This window comes from Cotesia glomerata, linkage group LG4 (genome assembly GCF_020080835.1).
Source record: "Cotesia glomerata isolate CgM1 linkage group LG4, MPM_Cglom_v2.3, whole genome shotgun sequence".
NCBI classification, from domain to species: Eukaryota; Metazoa; Arthropoda; class Insecta; order Hymenoptera; family Braconidae; genus Cotesia; species Cotesia glomerata.
The window spans coordinates 28594623-28612592 of record NC_058161.1 but is presented as its reverse complement, the minus strand read 5'-3'; the positions used below and the strand labels follow the sequence as shown (position 1 = coordinate 28612592).

General features: G+C 31.1%; 1 protein-coding gene and 1 long non-coding RNA gene across 4 annotated transcripts in view; one reads left to right on the top strand and one right to left on the bottom strand.

The window, feature by feature from the left end:
* Nucleotides 1-7336: 7336 nt before the first annotated feature.
* LOC123262549 lies at nt 7337-11673 on the bottom strand. The gene is made up of 3 exons (XR_006508986.1): nt 11578-11673; nt 10747-10748; nt 7337-7347 (listed from the first exon to the last, which is right to left on the bottom strand). It is a non-coding gene; the product is annotated as an uncharacterized LOC123262549 (long non-coding RNA).
* Nucleotides 11674-12772: 1099 nt separating this feature from the next.
* Nucleotides 12773-17970, top strand: part of LOC123262433 (cilia- and flagella-associated protein 206-like) — a 47176-nt gene continuing 41978 nt past the window's right edge. For 2 of the 3 annotated variants that reach the window (XM_044724640.1, XM_044724641.1), the window contains exon 1: nt 12773-12904. The gene's annotated coding sequence lies outside the window, so the exon portion shown is untranslated. The remainder of the gene's footprint in view (nt 12905-17970) is intronic. The other variant, XM_044724642.1, reaches the window with a different exon arrangement.

Below are 17970 nucleotides of genomic sequence, written 5' to 3'. Positions count from 1 at the left end.
TCACATGTAATTGTTGGCCGAGGCGAAGCCGAGGTCAACAAACATGTGATCTGAGGCTTTCTTATTTACTTCCCGAGGAGTGTATACTAATTTTTTGTCCGACGAAGGCGGAAAGCGGCAACTTAGTTTAGCGCAGCGGGACGAAAGTTGCCACTTTCCGCCCGGAGGGCAAAAAAATAGTATACATACCTTGGCCGGTAAAAAGTAAAGCCTCAGATCACATGTTTGTCAACCTCGGCTTCGCCTCGGCCAACAATTACATGTGATCTGAGACTTTTCTTATTTTACTGGCCTAGGTATGTAATATACTATTCCAACTTGGAGCTTTGAAATTAACCCTTCGTTGGTCGCGCTATGAGCGAATCGCCGCCTAACAACTACTCAACCTATAGAAACTCGCTATAGTGCGAGCGAGAAACTAAAAAAAGGGCGACCAACGGAGTGTTAAGTATACGTATAAATAAAAACGCCATTTATCTAATCCAAAAATTTTAAAAAGATTCACCGTTTAGTTACTTAGACATTAAATTTCAAAAATCACATTTTTTATCTCCTTATACACGGGCTCTTATGGCAGACAAACGTTTAGTCGAGGCTTTAATTATTTTTTTAAATATTAACCTCCCAACTTTAATGAATAAAAAAATATACACAAGAAACTTTGATTATTGTAAAATATAAAAAAAATTTAATAATAATACATTATACCGATATAATTTTTGAAATATTCAAAGTTAAATTTTGTTTGTAACTCGTTTATCGTCAGCTATTTATTCGAATAAAGATTTGGCAACGTTGCGTCAACAGCTGAGAAAAAACAAAAGGATAAAAGTATAGTTACAAAGAGAATAGTATATTACACACCTAGGGAAGTAAAGTAAGAAATGTCTTAGATCACATGTAATTGTTGGCCGAGGCGAAGCCGAGGTCAACAAACATGTGATCTGAGGCTTTCTTATTTACTTCCCGAGGAGTGTATACTAATTTTTTGTCCGACGAAGGCGGAAAGCGGCAACTTAGTTTAGCGCAGCGGGACGAAAGTTGCCACTTTCCGCCCGGAGGGCAAAAAATATTTAACTCACACACTCATTCACGTATTTGTAATGGGTATAATCAAAGGCGCTGTTGCCAAATCTGTTTATTTAATCCGGCAAGTAATAAATACCAAAGTCATTTTAAGGTAAAAGCCCCAATTATTGACGCCATAAGAGACAAAGTTATGATTTGATTTTTTTTTAAGCAATCAAATATAAATATCGTTGAATTTTGTTTGTGGTAATGTCTTAAGTAATGTTTTAACTAATCAATTTCTTTTTTTAAAATGATAATCAGTGATATTTACTAATTCATTTTAAATAATTAAATATATAATCTGGATACACCAATTATTGACGGGTTAAAAATTGATTGATCTAAATATTGACGTACCGTAACCCCAATTATTGACGCCCCTACTGCGCATGCGTCGAATCATTTGGTTATATTTTTATTTATCAAAACTTGATATAAAGTAATCAATATTATTAAAGTTAATTAATAATAATTTCTATGAATGATTAATTATTATTAAAAATATTACAATTTATTCAAAAACTTATTTAACACCAAAACACGCCGAGTTATTTGACAGTTAAAAGCCTTGTATATAATCGCGTAACGTATTTTATACTTAGAAAAAAAAGGCGTCATAGCGCTGTTGACTGGTAATGGCTGTCAATATGGGATTCACCATAAAAATTATCAACTAGTTATTGACTCCCATTATTTAAATATTATAAAGCATACAATTAATTTCGATTATTCAATTTTATAAATATTTCATGTATTGTTAATTAAAAAAAAAAAATAGGTCATATAATTACATGAAAAAATTAATTTAAACTCGGCAGTTAAAAAAATGCTTTTCTAACCAAAGTTGTTAAGAAAATAGACGCTTGTAAGCTGATCCACAGATTCAGTAGAATCTGGCGCCAAGTTCCGTTCAAATCCGTTGTAAACGGAGCGCCAGACTACCGACTGTGTTTACTGTAAGCAGAACGGTATTTTGAGGTTGCAAAATTTTATTTAATTCTACGGTACTTCTTGTTCCTAAATTTTATATTATAACAGTAATTCATACTTTATTTTACTGATATCAATTAATTATATTCAATTATAACAATTAATCTACTTGAAATTATTAAATTTTATCAGCACAAACTATAGCAAGCTCAAAAATTTCGATCCTGACTTTTTTTCGATGTAAAAAGTGACATGCCACAGACTAAGTAATTCGAGAATGCATGGTGATAGTCCAATAGATGGGAAACTACAGTTAAAAAAATAAATTTCACAGCTTGCATCTACACCCGCCAGGGTGCGCTGCAATTATTTTTACATAAACTGTAGCTTCAAGGGGATAGTTTGCTATAAAAAATGCAGCCAACTTGAAATTTAAGTTGGTACCAATTGCAAATTTTTATTATAATTACAAAAAATACTGAAATCCGAACGAAAACAGTTTCACTGTAAAAAAATCGCGCCAAGTCCACGTTCATAAGACTATTAAGAAAAAAAATTTTTATTTCTTTACAAAAAGATATAAAATAAAAAATTAAAAAATCCAAGTAACCGATATGGTTGTATATGATTTTTGGACGTTAAAAAAAATTTTGTTGTAAATTTAAAAATTAAAAGAAACAATTTTGGAACGTACTTGGTGTGCGTCATTGTGTACTTCAATTTTTTTTAAAAGTCCTAGTAGATAGATTTTAGGAATTTCATAAAAAGTGAAATATTTCGTAACCACGCACACTAAATACGTTCCAAAATTGTTTCTTTTAATTTTTAAATTTACAACAAAATTTTTTTTAATGTCCAAAAATCATATACAACCATATCGGTTGTATATGGTTGTATATGATAATCCAAGTAACCCACCGTTCTTTCCCAACTCCCTTAAAATTTGCTTTAATATGGCTCTTTACCGTAAGATGGACGGTGGCGTTGTTTGCTCGGTGGGTCTTATATACGTGACTGAATAAAGTAGTCAGTACTTGTCTCGGATAGCTTAACTGGTAGAGCCCTTTGCGCGTAACCGAGAGATCTGGGTTCGATTCCCAGTCTGGGCTGTCTGATTAATTTTTCAATTACGGAAAAATTCCCACTGAGTAGGTCCCCCCCTTTCCCCTATCCGTTCTTTCCCAACTCCCTTAAAATTTGCTTTAATATGGCTTTATAAGAAAATCATATACAACCATATATCCAAGGTTACTTGGATTTTTTAATTTTTTATTTTATATCTTTTTGTAAAGAAATAAAAATTTTTTTTCTTAATAGTCTTATGAACGTGGACTTGGCGCGATTTTTTTACAGTGAAACTGTTTTTGTTCGGATTTGATAAACTGGTGGTAACTTTATTTTTTTTTTAATAATTAATATTTAATATTTTGAACTGAAAGTGATTTTTTTTCAATTTTTTAATTAATTAGAATTTAATAAAAATTTATTTGATCGTTATTCTTATTACAGATAATTTAATATATTTAAAGATAATTTAGGGTGTCAATATTTAGACCCCCGTCAATAATTGGGGCTTTTACCTTATTACTTTATTTTATTAAATCACTAAAAATCATCAATTATTGAATTGTTCAAATTCTTTTAAATTAAGATAAAGAATTTTGACGAATATTGGGAAGACTGAGAGTAAAAAAAAATTTTAATATTATTTTGACTCATAAGTTACGCTCGAACCTCCTTAAGGGGGTCTTCTAGTCTAGAGACCCGAATTTCGAGCGTTTTTTAGCAGTCGATAAAAAAAAAAAAGCATTTGATATTTTTACTGTCCATTTTTTTATCAGTTATTTATTTATATTCAGAGAGTACACAAAATTAATTTTAAAAAAATATAATTTTTTTCTATTGAGTTATGCGTCCTTGAAGTAGAGGGGAGAAAAAAAAGGCCGTGTCCTCGTAGCCATAATTTCTACCCTTGTAGTCATCTGAAAAATAAAACAATGATGGATTCTTGATTAGTACAAATGTCGCTCTCGCATGAACCATCAAAAAGAAAGGTCAATTTTTTCAATAATTTTTTAACTTTGTCGAATTTTTTAAAATTGTTAAAAATTTCAAATTTTCATTTTTTTGTTGGTTCATGCGAGAGCGACATTTGTACTAATCAAGAATCCATCATTGTTTTATTTTTCAGATGACCACAAGGGTAGAAATCATGGTATCAGGCGTTTTCATCCTCGGACAAAATATCCCCGACAAAATATCCTCAGACAAAATATCCCAATAAAAAATATCTCCGACACGATTATTCGCGTTTGTGTTAGTTTATTATCGAATAAATACACACAAAAATCATGTTAAAAGAGTGCAACATAGCGCAACGATATTGTGTCACGGGGATATTTTGTCGCGAGGATATTTTGTCACGAGGATATTTTGTAGCGAGGATATTTTGTCTGAGGATATTTTGTCTCGAGGATATTTTGTCCGGGGATATTTTGTCGAGGATATTTTGTCGGGGATATTTTGTCCGAGGATGAAAACGCATGGAACCAGAAATCATGTCTACGAAGACACGGCCTTTTTTTTCTCTCCTCTACTTCAAGGACGCATAACTAAATAGAAAAAAATTATATTTTTTTAAAATTAATTTTGTGTACTCTCTGAATATAAATAAATAACTGAAAAAAAAATGGACAGTAAAAATATCAAATGCTTTTTTTTTATCGACTGCCAAAAAACGCTCGAAATTCGGGCCTAGACCAGAAGACCCTCTTAAACAAAAAATGAAACTAAATTTTCTAATGTGTCACTAAACAACTATAAGGCTTATGCAAAAATCAGAAAATTGTTGGATAGAATATGATTAATGAATTGATACTGTTTGATTATAAGATCCCCATGCGACTACTTAAATGTTGATAAATAACTAATATAACTTTTCATGTACTGTGAATAAATTAAACTAAATACTTATATTAGCTTGATTTATAATTTAATGCAATGTACATATTTTTATAGAATAATCGATTAAATATGTTAATACACTTCTATAGTTATTATTTTTTATTGTATAAAAATGGGAGTATAATCATATAGCCATATCAAGTACTTAAATTACGATTTTAAGATCATCATCCTAATTATGGATGATAATCATTTCTTCTATAAAATATGTACGATTGTTTGTTTATTTTTTTTATGAATTGAGATGAGATGAATATGTACAGTGCATGTATGTAAGGTTGTCACTATAAATGTATCGTTAAATATTTTGTTAAATAAATGTTTTCGCAACGATACACGTTTGATTTTTTTAACCAATAATTGATAAAATATTGGCTTGTTGACGTCGTGAAACCTTGAGCGTTGTATGCTTTCACTATAATTTGCAGTAGTGGTATATGGGTGATTACGTCTGTAAGGACGTCTTATGTTTTGTCGCAAACTCTCCAAGAAGGAGAGTTTCCGTAATTATTTTGTTCTTCTTGATTATTTAGGATCAGGATCAGGAATTCTAATTTTAAAATAAAACACTCGATGTTGGGGTAAATAATTATAACTAATTTATTCCCCAATGGGAGAAAACTCTAGCAATGACTAGAGAAAAACTCCTCGAAGATAGATACAGATGCGTATGATGTGAAACTGTGTGTGCGTGTAAGTATAAATAATTGTACTAGGCGCACAATAGGGGTGAGAGATGATCTCAGCCGCCGTTAGGTTGTTGAGGTCAACCGTCAACCTGCTGATAAAGATCCGAGAGGATCAAATGTTTTTATGAATTGAGAATATGAAATAGTTAGTTAGTTAAATTGAGATCAGTTGAAAGTTAATTATTTAGATTAAATATGTTTCGTGATAATAATTGGAACTTAAATTGGTTGAATTTAATGCAAATATTCACGCGAGTCTAGATCAATTATAATGTCAATATTTAACACGTGGGAAGCACTACGTTTGATAATTTGTTCTACAAGATAATTTTTATTATGAAGTTAAATTTATTAGAAATTTATTTTATTTTTAATTATGTCCAAAGAGACTTGAAATTAAAACAATTAATTAACGATGATGAAATCACGCTTCTTTATTGCACGGCGTGCAAGTTAAACAATTGCTGCGACGCCAACAAACTACTGCGTCACAAGTATCAAATTTAAATTTAATTATTCTGAAATTATATTATTTTTTACGGCGATAAAGAACACAAATTAATAATTTAATGAATTGAATTGAAATCAAATAGCGAATGTACTGTTATATAAATTATTGAACAAAGAAAAAGGCACAAAGTAGGATCAGTGTTAGTGAGGCTAGCGGGTATATTGTGTCGGTTACAAGTCCCAAACACAACTGAACTGTGCACATGGCGTCTGGCGCCTCGTGCTTCGTGCCGGCCGGGCTTCTTCCCGCTAGCTCATGGTGCGCAGGTGCGGCAGCCATTACAAACGTGTTATTGGACGTGTTCGTGGTAAACAGTCATAGAAATGACTCTTGTCAAGTCTTGAGTATAGGGACCGAGCCTCTAGACTGTCACGCCAACTGGTGACTTAAATGTACAAATTACGGGCAAAAGTTTTGAATTTTAACATGAGTTTCACTTTTTATTAATTTTTATCTTAATAAATGGATAGATTTTTGGCAGTATTTTTATCAATATAATTTAGTTATACTTTTAAGTATATGATTACACTGGACTGAAAGTGTAAAATAAATTGACTACTGAAATTTTGATGTTTTTCTCTGACTGGCTGTGGTTCGCGGTCGAAAAATGGTAAACAAATAACCTCGATAGAAGTGCAACTGGAGTGGGACATAACCTAGCGCTCATGTTTTCTGAGGTATTTAAATGTTTTTCTTCAACTAGATTCCATAAATATCTAGGTTCAAACGTTTTTTCACAATTTCAATCATTTCTGCTTTGAATACGATCGGTTGTTACCCGTTAAAAACTGTAATTAATTATTTTTTCCTATTTTTCATTATTATTTCATTAACAATTGCAATATTTTTGCCCGTTTTTTGTGTAAATTTAACACCAGGGTGCGCCACTTCCGACAGATGTGCTGCCTCTACAGTTAGGGCTCGGTCCCTATAGTTAGGGTTTAGTATAGTCATGAGAGTCAGGGTGACCAACTCTCCTTTGCCTTGGCGGCAAAACATCTTGAATCTGTACAAAATTGTCCGACTAAATTATTTTTGATTTTATTAGAAAAAAAATTAACAAGGGCTACAAAACTATAAGCTTAATCATAATAATTAAACAGCCGATTTAATTTTCGCTTTTTCGATATTTTTTTTTTATCAAATTGAGAAAAATCAAGCAAACTATTTCAATGCATTCAACTTTTCAAGTTCTCTAATCAATGTTTACATTAATTAGAATAATATTAAGACTTATGGATCGAATTTTATAAATAAATTATAAATAAAAATAGTTGCCAGGGGACTGAGTTTTCAAGTGGCCCAGACACATATTTTCAGCACAAACGCAGCTTTGACACTAAATAAAAATTTTCATTGGTCATTAAATTTAATTTATTAATGAAAAATATTTTCATTAAGAATTAAATCTAGTTTTTAAATGGAAATAATTTTCGTTGACCATTAAATTTAATTCTTTAATGAAATAGTATATTACACCCCTTGGGAAGGAAAACAAGAAAAGCCTCAGATCACATGTAATTGTTGGCCGAGGCGAAGCCGAGGTCAACAAATATGTGATCTGAGGTTTTCTTTTTTACTTCCCAAGGGCTGTATAATATTTTTTTGTCCGAGGAAGGAGGAAAGCGGCAACTTTGTTTAGCGCAGTGAGACCAAAGTTGCCACTTTCCGCCCAGAGGGCAAAAAAATATTTTCATTACCCATTAAAAGTTATTTTTTAATGGTGAATTTTCCCATTGATCATTCGATTTAATTTTAATCAAAGTATTGTCATTCATAATTGAATGTAATAGATAGATAGATAGATACCCAGTCAGCATCCAAGTCAGAAAGATTTCAGTATGAAGTCTTTTAAAAAACTTCTTATAGAAGTCCTAATGTGACGTCTTAAGGAGCTCTTTTTTACGAGGTCAGAACTAAGAGCTCTTAATGAACTCATAAGTTTGGAGTCAATTTTCTGACATCTAACTGAGTCCCTTTTTTGGACTTCTTTTTGAGTTGCGTATAATGAGCTTATAGACATTATAAACAAAAACACAAATTTCTTTTTAATATAAAGCTGTCAAAATCTTATTCATTTTTCATTTATTACTTTCCTGATTGAGAAATTAAATTGAAAATGATTAAAAATAATTCGAATTAAATGATTTAAAACAATTTGAATAGATTAATATATAGCGATATACACTTGGCATAGGTTAACTCATTTCTCTTAATCCAGGTTAATTAAATTTTTCAAAAATTTTAAATTATATTATGAAGTAATAGGCAATAATGTTAAAATCTGGTTCGTAATCAAACTAATTTAGATAAAATAATAAAATTGGATTCTAATCTGAAAAATTATGTGAACTTTCTACAATGAAGGAGTACTTTGCATGTATCAATTTTAAACATTTTATTGGAATTTAACGATATCTTATAACTATATACTTATTAATTATTGTTGAATTTTTAATATTCATTAATTTATCTATTGGATTTTATATTGTGAAAAGTAAACAAAATTTATATAGACTATTTAAAAAAATATTACAGGTAGACTTTTGAATATTTTTTAGTATATAAATATTCGTAAAAGTTACTTTTTCTCTATCGATACACAGTATTAAATAGAATAAATAATATAGACAATGATCGCAACATTTCATCACTATATAAACTTAGCTTATAAGAATAATGAGATGTGTAACGACATATCGTTTGAACAGCGTAGGGGGTTAGGTATCGATCTAGCACGCGCGCGACTCGGGTTCGAATCTTAGTTACGGCAATTGCGACTTTCACTTTCTCTCTTTAAACCGACAATATTAGGTCTAACTAAAATAATAAACATTCGAAATCAGCATCGGTGCTTCATAAAACTCTGAATTATTTTTCATAATTTACTTTTATTATTATTATTATTAATATTATTTTTGTTGTGTTCTTATTATTGTTATCATTATAATAGCGTATAGAGATAAAAAATCATTCATTTGTGCGAGTTCAGAAAAAAGAGCTCTTTAAGAGCTCGTTTTGATGAGTTCTTAAAGTCTACAATAAGCGGCGCATTCGACCTCTTCAGAAGGTCTTAAAGACGTCTTTTAGACGTAGACTCTGACGTCCAAATCAGAAATCTGAGCTCATTTGGAATAACTTAATACGTCATTTTGCTATCTGGATATATATTTATTTATCCTTAGAGCCGAAGCTCCCTCAAGGCCATCAATAAGCAATACATTATATATATATATATATAAGTATACAGTATAAAAATACAATTACAATAGTACTGTGAGTTTGATAATATAACAACAGCAAGGTTTTAAAGTTACCTAAATACAATAAAGTTACTTAATAAATTTACAGTAGTTAGTTAGTAAATTTATAAACACTTTGAGACACTTTGAAACAGAAATTATAATTAATTAAACAAATATAATAATGATTTTAATTGTCATTAGCCAGAAAAAATGAAAAAGATGCATTTTGAAATTCAGGAAGATTATCTACAGTTGTCAGCCCAGGTGGCAAAGAGTTCCAGATACGTATACCATTGATTATAAAAGATTGTTCATACATATTACTATTTGCTCTTGGCAAACGCTAGTAATCTTTTCTAATGTCACCTCTACGCATTGATACATTAAGATATTGAAGTCCTGGGCCAAACAACTGCCGATAATTTAGCCTTATTTCTTTAAAAAACAAACATGCTATGAAATAATCTCTTCTCTTACTTAATTTTAGTCACCCTAATTTATTATAATACGGGGTTACATGTTCATATCTGGATAATTTGAAAATAAATCTTACGCAAGAATTCATTTTTCTTTGCAACCTAAGCAGCAGCTTTTTCGACATGTTGGTAAACGCAGCACAACAATAATCAAAAATCGGGAATATAAGTGTAGTCACTAATTTTACTCGCAATTGTTCATTAAATATTTCATTGTTAATTTTAAGTTGAGCTAACGTTTTCATAGCTTGATTACAAGTCTTTAATACTTGGTGTTCCCAAGAGAGATTATTATCTAAAATGACCCCTAGATATTTGACAGTATTAACATAAGGAATAACGCAATTATCAACTAAAATATTCTCTGCATTTATACAATAATCATTGCTAACTTTTAGTCTACTGCCAAAGATGATTGCTTTGGTTTTTGAAGCATTTAACTTCAAGCAATTTAAATCACACCATGTAATAGTGTGTTCGGAATGAAAGCTCTTGATGAGTGTAATGTCGGAGTGAGCTTATATATTTAAGAATATCAATATTTAAAAAAGTACAGTGCAATTTAACAAAAGTCGATATGTAATTAAGCAAATTTTATTTATTTGTAGTTGACAATTCTCGGCGTTCACATAGTGACTGCAGGTTGCTAGTGTTTTATATTTTTCAACAACGATGTCTACCGAACCAATTAACCGATTTCGACGTTCTTCATAGCAATCGACGCCGATAATAAAAAGCTATAAATTAAATTACGACTACAATAACAATCCGACATTAATCGAATAAATTATTTAAAAAAAATACTTTTTTTGAATTCTTTCGAAAATTTTTTTGAAGATTTTCGAAAATCAGGGTACAACTACTAACTTCCCGATTTTTTTAAAATCATTGATTTTCATAGCGGAAAGTTGAAAAATAGTTCGATTAACGATTAAATTTAATATCTAATTTTGAAAATTTCCATTAATCATTAAAAAAAATTTTTAATTTTATATATTTCCATTAATCATTAAATTTAATATTTTAATTTAAATGATTTTTTACTAATCATTAAAAAAATATTTTTAATGATAAATATTTCCATTCACAATTAAATTAAATTTTTTAGTGGACAATTTTTTCATTAGAGAATTGAATTTAATGAGTTAATGAAAATATTTTTCATTAAAATTTTCACAACTGTGATAAGTTATTAACTTAAGGCTAGTAAGATCTTTATAAACTTTACAAAAGGTAAAATAACACGCTGGATTTTTTTTTTTGGCTTTGAACTTCTGGCAGGGTACTGTTCTTAAAATTCCTGGAACAAACTTTGGTTTAAGTTAATGAATTTAATGAAACAAATTAATTTTCGGTACTTTTTTATTGAAGAAGATTGTTAGTTAACTAATTAAGTTTATAAACATTATGGACCAAAATATATATTATGGACGAATAACTTAAAATTTAATCTTAAAGTTCTAATTTTGGGAATGAGACAGCCTAGGGTACTGTTATTTCGGTGGTTTATTAATTTATAGCAAAAAAACCAAAATTTATTTCATTTTAGTTTTCAATGCGCCAAAAAGAAATGTTTTTTTACTTTTGTAACAAAATTTTTTTGGTAACAAAAAAACAATTTTTCCTTACCGAGAATCACCCATATAATACTTCGGCTTGCCGACATGATGAAATCTCTAGCGACGTAAGACTTAAGGGGAAACACCACTGTGACGGTCGAAAAAAAAAGGTGATTTTCAAGAATTTTTTTGACAGGGAAAATAGAAGAATTTGGAGATCGGATTTTTTTTTTAATTTTTTACGTTTATATTAAAGACTATTACCTTAAATTTTTATTAAAAAATGTTTAATTTTTACAAAGTTATTAACAATTTCGTAGAGCACTAGAAAAAATTTCCCCCTCCATGGTTGCATTGATAACTCAAAAACGGATCATCGGAAATAAAAATCCAAATTGCTTTTTAGTCAGTAAGGATGGAGTTATCGTTGCACGTACGGAATTGTGAAAATTTCAATTTTCAAAAAAATGCCGACGGATTAAAAACTTTCTTATTATTTTTACTGTTTTTTTTTTTTTTTGTTTTAAGCCGGCTAAAAAAATCTGTAAAATCAAATCTTTTTAATACATTGGTGTTTCCCCTCAACTAGACTCTAGCGCAGCGACATCCTTAAGCTTGTTGACCAAAAATCTCTAGCGAAGGAAAGCTTGACTGGATTGCTGCAGTGGTATGCTCTTGACTGTTGACTTGAAACTTGAAATATCGGTCATTGAAGGTCTTGACTGGAGTACAACTTAGCTTCGAGCTTCGTCCCTTTCCCTTCTATTCTATGCGGCCTATTAAGCTTCCGCTTCAATACCCCACTCCTTGTCTCTTTCCTACTAGCAAGCGTCTATATTTTTAGGACCAATGTCTTGCAGCCATTCAATCCCCTCCACTTACTGCAGTCATAGGAAAATTTAAGTACCTTCAATTAGTGTAGTTACTTACTTTAATTATTGCAAGCTAGACGAAGTGGTTAGATCGTTCAGTGCGGTAATAATAAATACGAAATTAAATTTCAAGATGTGTTTGACGAAAGCAAAACTTTTAAACAAGAAAATCTTAGACTCAAAATCACCTACGAAGAAGAAGGCCATCACTTCGCTATTCAAGAGAGTCATCAAGGGACCTCAACTTCAAGCTTCTGCCGTAAAGGATCCGACTGTGCCAAAACAAGAAGAGAAGAGAAAGATAGCGGAACATAATCTCCTTTCAGACATTGGAGAATATGTTCCGCCAACCAAGAAAAGGAGGATTGTTCATCAGTCAAAAATCATTGAGCCGAATAAAACTTCTGTTTTAGAAATTATGGAGCTCCTTGACTTGGCATACGCTGATGAGCAGAAGAAGAAAAAGATTGAAAAAATGAAGGAAGCTGCTCAAGAAGAAAGAAGAAGAAAAGTCGCCGAAAATGTCAGGTGCCAAATGTTTATAGCACAGAGGGAGGCCATGATTGAAGTGGACCAGTTTTTCCGAGGTAACTCTTCATGTTAAAAATTTTTTCAAAGTATATTTATTTAAAAATATTTAATAGAGTTGATTATTTTTATCAATTAGTTTTATAATAATTTATTAAGTTTATTTATTTTTTTTAAATAATATCTTCTGTAATTTTTTATGAGAATAACTTTTCTTTACATGCAATGATTATTTAATCCTTCAAAGATTATTCAAACATGAAGTTGAATTATACATTTAGGATCAATGAGTTTGTAAAGAAAATTATTCTAATTTTTAAAAAATTTGCTTTTTACGGGAACCGGATCCTTTTTCACTCAACTGCCGATATCTCTGGAACTACTGGTCGCCCAGCAAGCGGACAAGGGGTTTCGTTTTCTGCAGAAAATTTTCTACAAAAATCTGTCATGGTTAATTAAAAAAAAAATTTTTTTCCACCTGTAACGTTAACGTAAAAAAAGAGCAAAAAAAAATGCCATTTTCCCTTTTTTTGGTTAATTGACTGTTAATCAAGAGGCCTATTCTGACTCACCTCGCTAAAGTTATGGACACATTTAAACCTTGATTTTCCCTAAAAAAATTTTATTGAATAAATTTAAAGTTGATACCCCTAAGGTGCACACATAGGGTCTCATTTTTTCTGAAGAATCATTAACACACGTGCATAAGCACAAAAGAAGCGTAAATCCGACCGTGCAACCTCCACGTGGCATGCTTTGGATAACGTTAATGTCGGCGGTGAATCAGTCATCAATCAAAATTTTTGTCAAAAACCTTGATTTCCTTAGAAACGAAAAAAAAATTTTTTTTTTAATTTTCAAAAAAAAATTTTTTTGGATTTTTTTTTTGTTAATTAATCTTCAAAAAAGATCTTCAGAGCAGACCAATATATCTCTATAACATAAACGTTAAAATATAAGTAAAATGTTATAAATTTAGTAGTTTAAGTGTTTGAATCAACCAAGAAATAATCGAAGCTTGCGAGGACCAATTAGATCTCGAGAAAAAATAGGAGCCTGCGAGGACCAATGAAATATCTGATACAGTCCCCACGCAGTCAAGAAAAGAATCGGAGCTTGCGAGAACCAATAAAAAAAACATAATACAGTCCCCAAGCAGTCAGCAACGGCAAACACAAGTAGTGGGAGAAGTCCCGCAGAACCGCGGAGGAGGGAGAACCACGGTGTAGTGCGCTTCGCGCATCTTCCACCTCCACCAAATTCAACGGGTTAAAAGACGGCGCACTGCCGTGGAACTTCACTTCATTCTTTCATCCTCTTGGTGCAAAGATGTAATCCTTCAAAATTTTCAAACACATATAAATATACTCGAAAAATACTTCATTAAATGGAAAATAAAAATTAACGCAGCTAAAACAGAAATTCAAATATTTACATATAAACAAAAACATCCCAAAAACACACTTAAATTCAATAACAATGAACTTAGTCTGGTAAACGAGGCGAAATATTTAGGACTTATTCTGGATGTCAAATTAAATTACAAAGCACACATACAAGCAATAATCAATAAGGCAAACAAAGCAATATCCATGCTATATACTTTAATTAACAGAAATAGTAAGGTCACGCTAAAAAATAAACTTATTATCTATAAAATGTGTATAAGACCAATATTATTATATGCTTGCCCTATTTGGAGTAACATATGTAAAAATCACTACAATAAGCTACAATGTATACAAAATAAATGTTTAAAAATGATAAATAATGCAAAACCTAGAACAAAAATAACAGATCTACATAAAGAATTAAACATGCCTACGATTAAAGAAATAATAAAAAATCATACTATTAAATTCTATGAAAATAAACTTAACACACTAGAAATTCTAAGTAATATATGTAATATTGAATATAACCCATGGAACAAATATAAAGTTCCTCATCAAATGATAATTAAAAAGAAATAAGCCAAAGGGCTACTATTATTTATATATATAGTTTATTTAGTAAGTAAGGCCTTGTTAACTAGTAAGTAAGGCAATAAACGATGATTAATTTAGGTTTTGATAACATTTTTCCTAAAAATAAAATAAATATTAAATAAAAAAAAAAAAAAATAACATACTCTTCACAAATATATGTAATGTAAATTTTAATATAAGTAGAGTCCATTAAGACAGGAATTATAAGCAACAATATTGTAAACAAAACTTGTAACTGTAAATATATCAATAAAGATTCTTTGAACTGAACTGGAACTTCACTGTGATCCGAGGAGCTGAAGAAGACGGACCAAGCCAAGGAGGACCAAGCAGCAGATTCAACAGCGAAGTCAACAAAGGATTCACCAGTGAAACCAACGGCGGATACAGCGAGGTACATACGGAGAAGTCAACAGTGAGCTTAACATCGAGAACTCGAGGCAGAGTTCAACAGCGCAGGTCAGCGGGGAATCAAAAGTCGACGAAGCCGAGGTCGAGGATTTGGAAGGCATCAATCGCGGGGACAGTGACAAAGTCCGGAGACAGGAAGCCACGTCCAGGTGTTCAAGCGGCGTCAACGACTAAGTCTAGGTCCAACAACGGTAGATCCAAATCCGAAGACTAAAGCGGTGAACGACGGAGTTCAACGCGAGACCCACAGCGAAAGTACCCAGGAGGATCAGACGTGCTGAGTTAGTAGCGGAGTTAATTCTTCTGGAGATCGCCATTTTTTATTATATTATTTATGTATAATTTTGCTGAACAAAGCTAAAATTTGTACATTTTAAAACTGAGGGTTATCTCTGATGAAAAATCTGGTTCCCGGCGAGCTATTCTTTTGTCTAGAATAAATAAAATTATTGCAAACGTAAAGATAATTTTCCTTATTGGAGAAATTAAATAATCGACACGTTACATCTCATAGGAAATGTAACAAAAATTATATTTCAGAATTATTTAAACGTAATTATAAACATCATTTTGCACTTTTTATGATTACCAAAAAAAAATTTGTTTTGACATAAAGAGGTTGAGATTCATTTTTATAAATTTTGAGGTAGAGGGGTAAAATAAATAAAAATTCAAGTTTTAAAATTTAAATTCGTATTAACGTGAGTGCAATGATAAAAAAATTAACTTGACTCAAGAGCCTAAATCTTGAACTAAGTCAAGAAATTAATCTTGATATAAGTAAATTTTTTTTATCATAAGAATTTATTCTCTTGACTCAAGAAAATCATTTTCGTCAAAATGGTATTCTTGGTTCAAGATTTTGGCTCTTGAGTCAAATTAATTTTTTTATCAGTGTATACTTACACTGTCGGCAAATTCTTAAAGGTATTAAAAGTCTCAAACAATCAAGTTGTAGATGTTATAAAATAAAACATTGCTATGTTCGAGATACAGAGGTAAAATTTAATTTTTCGAGTTATAGAGGGAAAGTATGTACATAAATAACTTGTAGGAACTCACTAATCACTTCGACTTATAGAGGTTAAAAATTTCGAGCAACGGAGGTTTTGGGGCTTGGAGGGAAGGGGATGAAACATTTCTTCGAGTTAAGGAGGTTTTCGACTTATTGAGGTTCGACTTAACGAGGTTCTACTGTATAATCATATATGATTATATATAATCTTGCATGGCTGTATATTGCTCCATATATAGTCATATATAATTATATATAACCTCGTACACAATTCCATATATAATCATGTATAACTATATATACTTATATATGGAACAATATATAATCCTGCATGGCTGTATATTGCTCCATATATAGTCATATATAATTATATATGACCTCATATACAATTCCATATATAGTTATATATGATTATATATAACCTCATATACAATTATATATGTGATTCCATATATGATTATATACAATTATATAGAAAAATTTTTTCTCGGGTAGTCATTGATCTTGCTTAGTACAAATTGAAGAAGATAAATAATGTTATAAATTGTAATTGTCAGAATTACATATAACAATGGCGATAAATAGTTCGTTGCATACTCAGGCTTGTCAACTTGATGAAACCTCTAGCGACATAAGAGACTGGACTACTGTAGTGGTATACTCTTGACTGCCGACTTGAAACTTCAAATATCGGTCGTTGAAGGCCTTGACTTTACTTCAACTTAGCTTTGAGCTCCGTCCTCTTCTCGTATGTTCTATCCAGCCTATCAGGCTTCGCTTCAATACCCCACTACCAGTCTCTCTCTTATTAGTCCGCAAGCTCCGATTTTTCCCTCTCTCGTTATTCTTTCTCTTCGTACTCCTGGATTTGTTTTTTTGGCGCGTCTATATTTTTGAGACCAATATTGATATTTGTAAGTACTTTCTTGAATATTCAATATCAATAGACCCGAAAAAACAATTTAATATAAATATTTATAACCATTTTTTTCCCCAGAAAATTTGACACAAAAAATATTTTTTTTTTTATTTTTAATTAAGTCTCATTATTGGTTCTACGTCACTATATCCGTGACATTATATCTGCAACATTATATCTGTGCCATTATATCCTCAAGGGATTATATCCCTACCATTGAATCCTTCGACCACTATATCCGCAACAATATACAATATACATTATTAATAGTTTAACTATTAGGGTTAAAATTTTCATTAATTATTAATCATTTGGATACTTAAATAAATCAATTATTCTAATTAACGTTATAACATTCATCATCATACTATCATCATCGTCATCATCTACATCATTGTCATGAATCTAACAATTCAAATAAGAAAATCTTGGACTCAAAATCACCTACGAAGAATAAGGCCATCACTGCGCTATTCAGGAGAGTCATCAAGGGACCTCAACTTCAAGCTTCTGCCGTAAAGGATCTGACGGTGCCAAGACAAGAAGAGAAGAGAAAGATAGCGGAACATAATCTTCTTTCAGACATTGGAGATTATGCTCCGCCAACCAAGAAGAGGAAGATTGCTCACCAGCCATTAGTCATTGAGCCGAATAAAACTTCTGTTTTAGAAATTATGAAGCTCCTTGACTTGGCAGACGCTGATGAGCAGATAGCGTCTGCTATCCCAGTCTCGGATAGCTTAACTGGTAGAGCCCTTGGCGCGTAACCGAGAGATCTGGGTTCGATTCCCA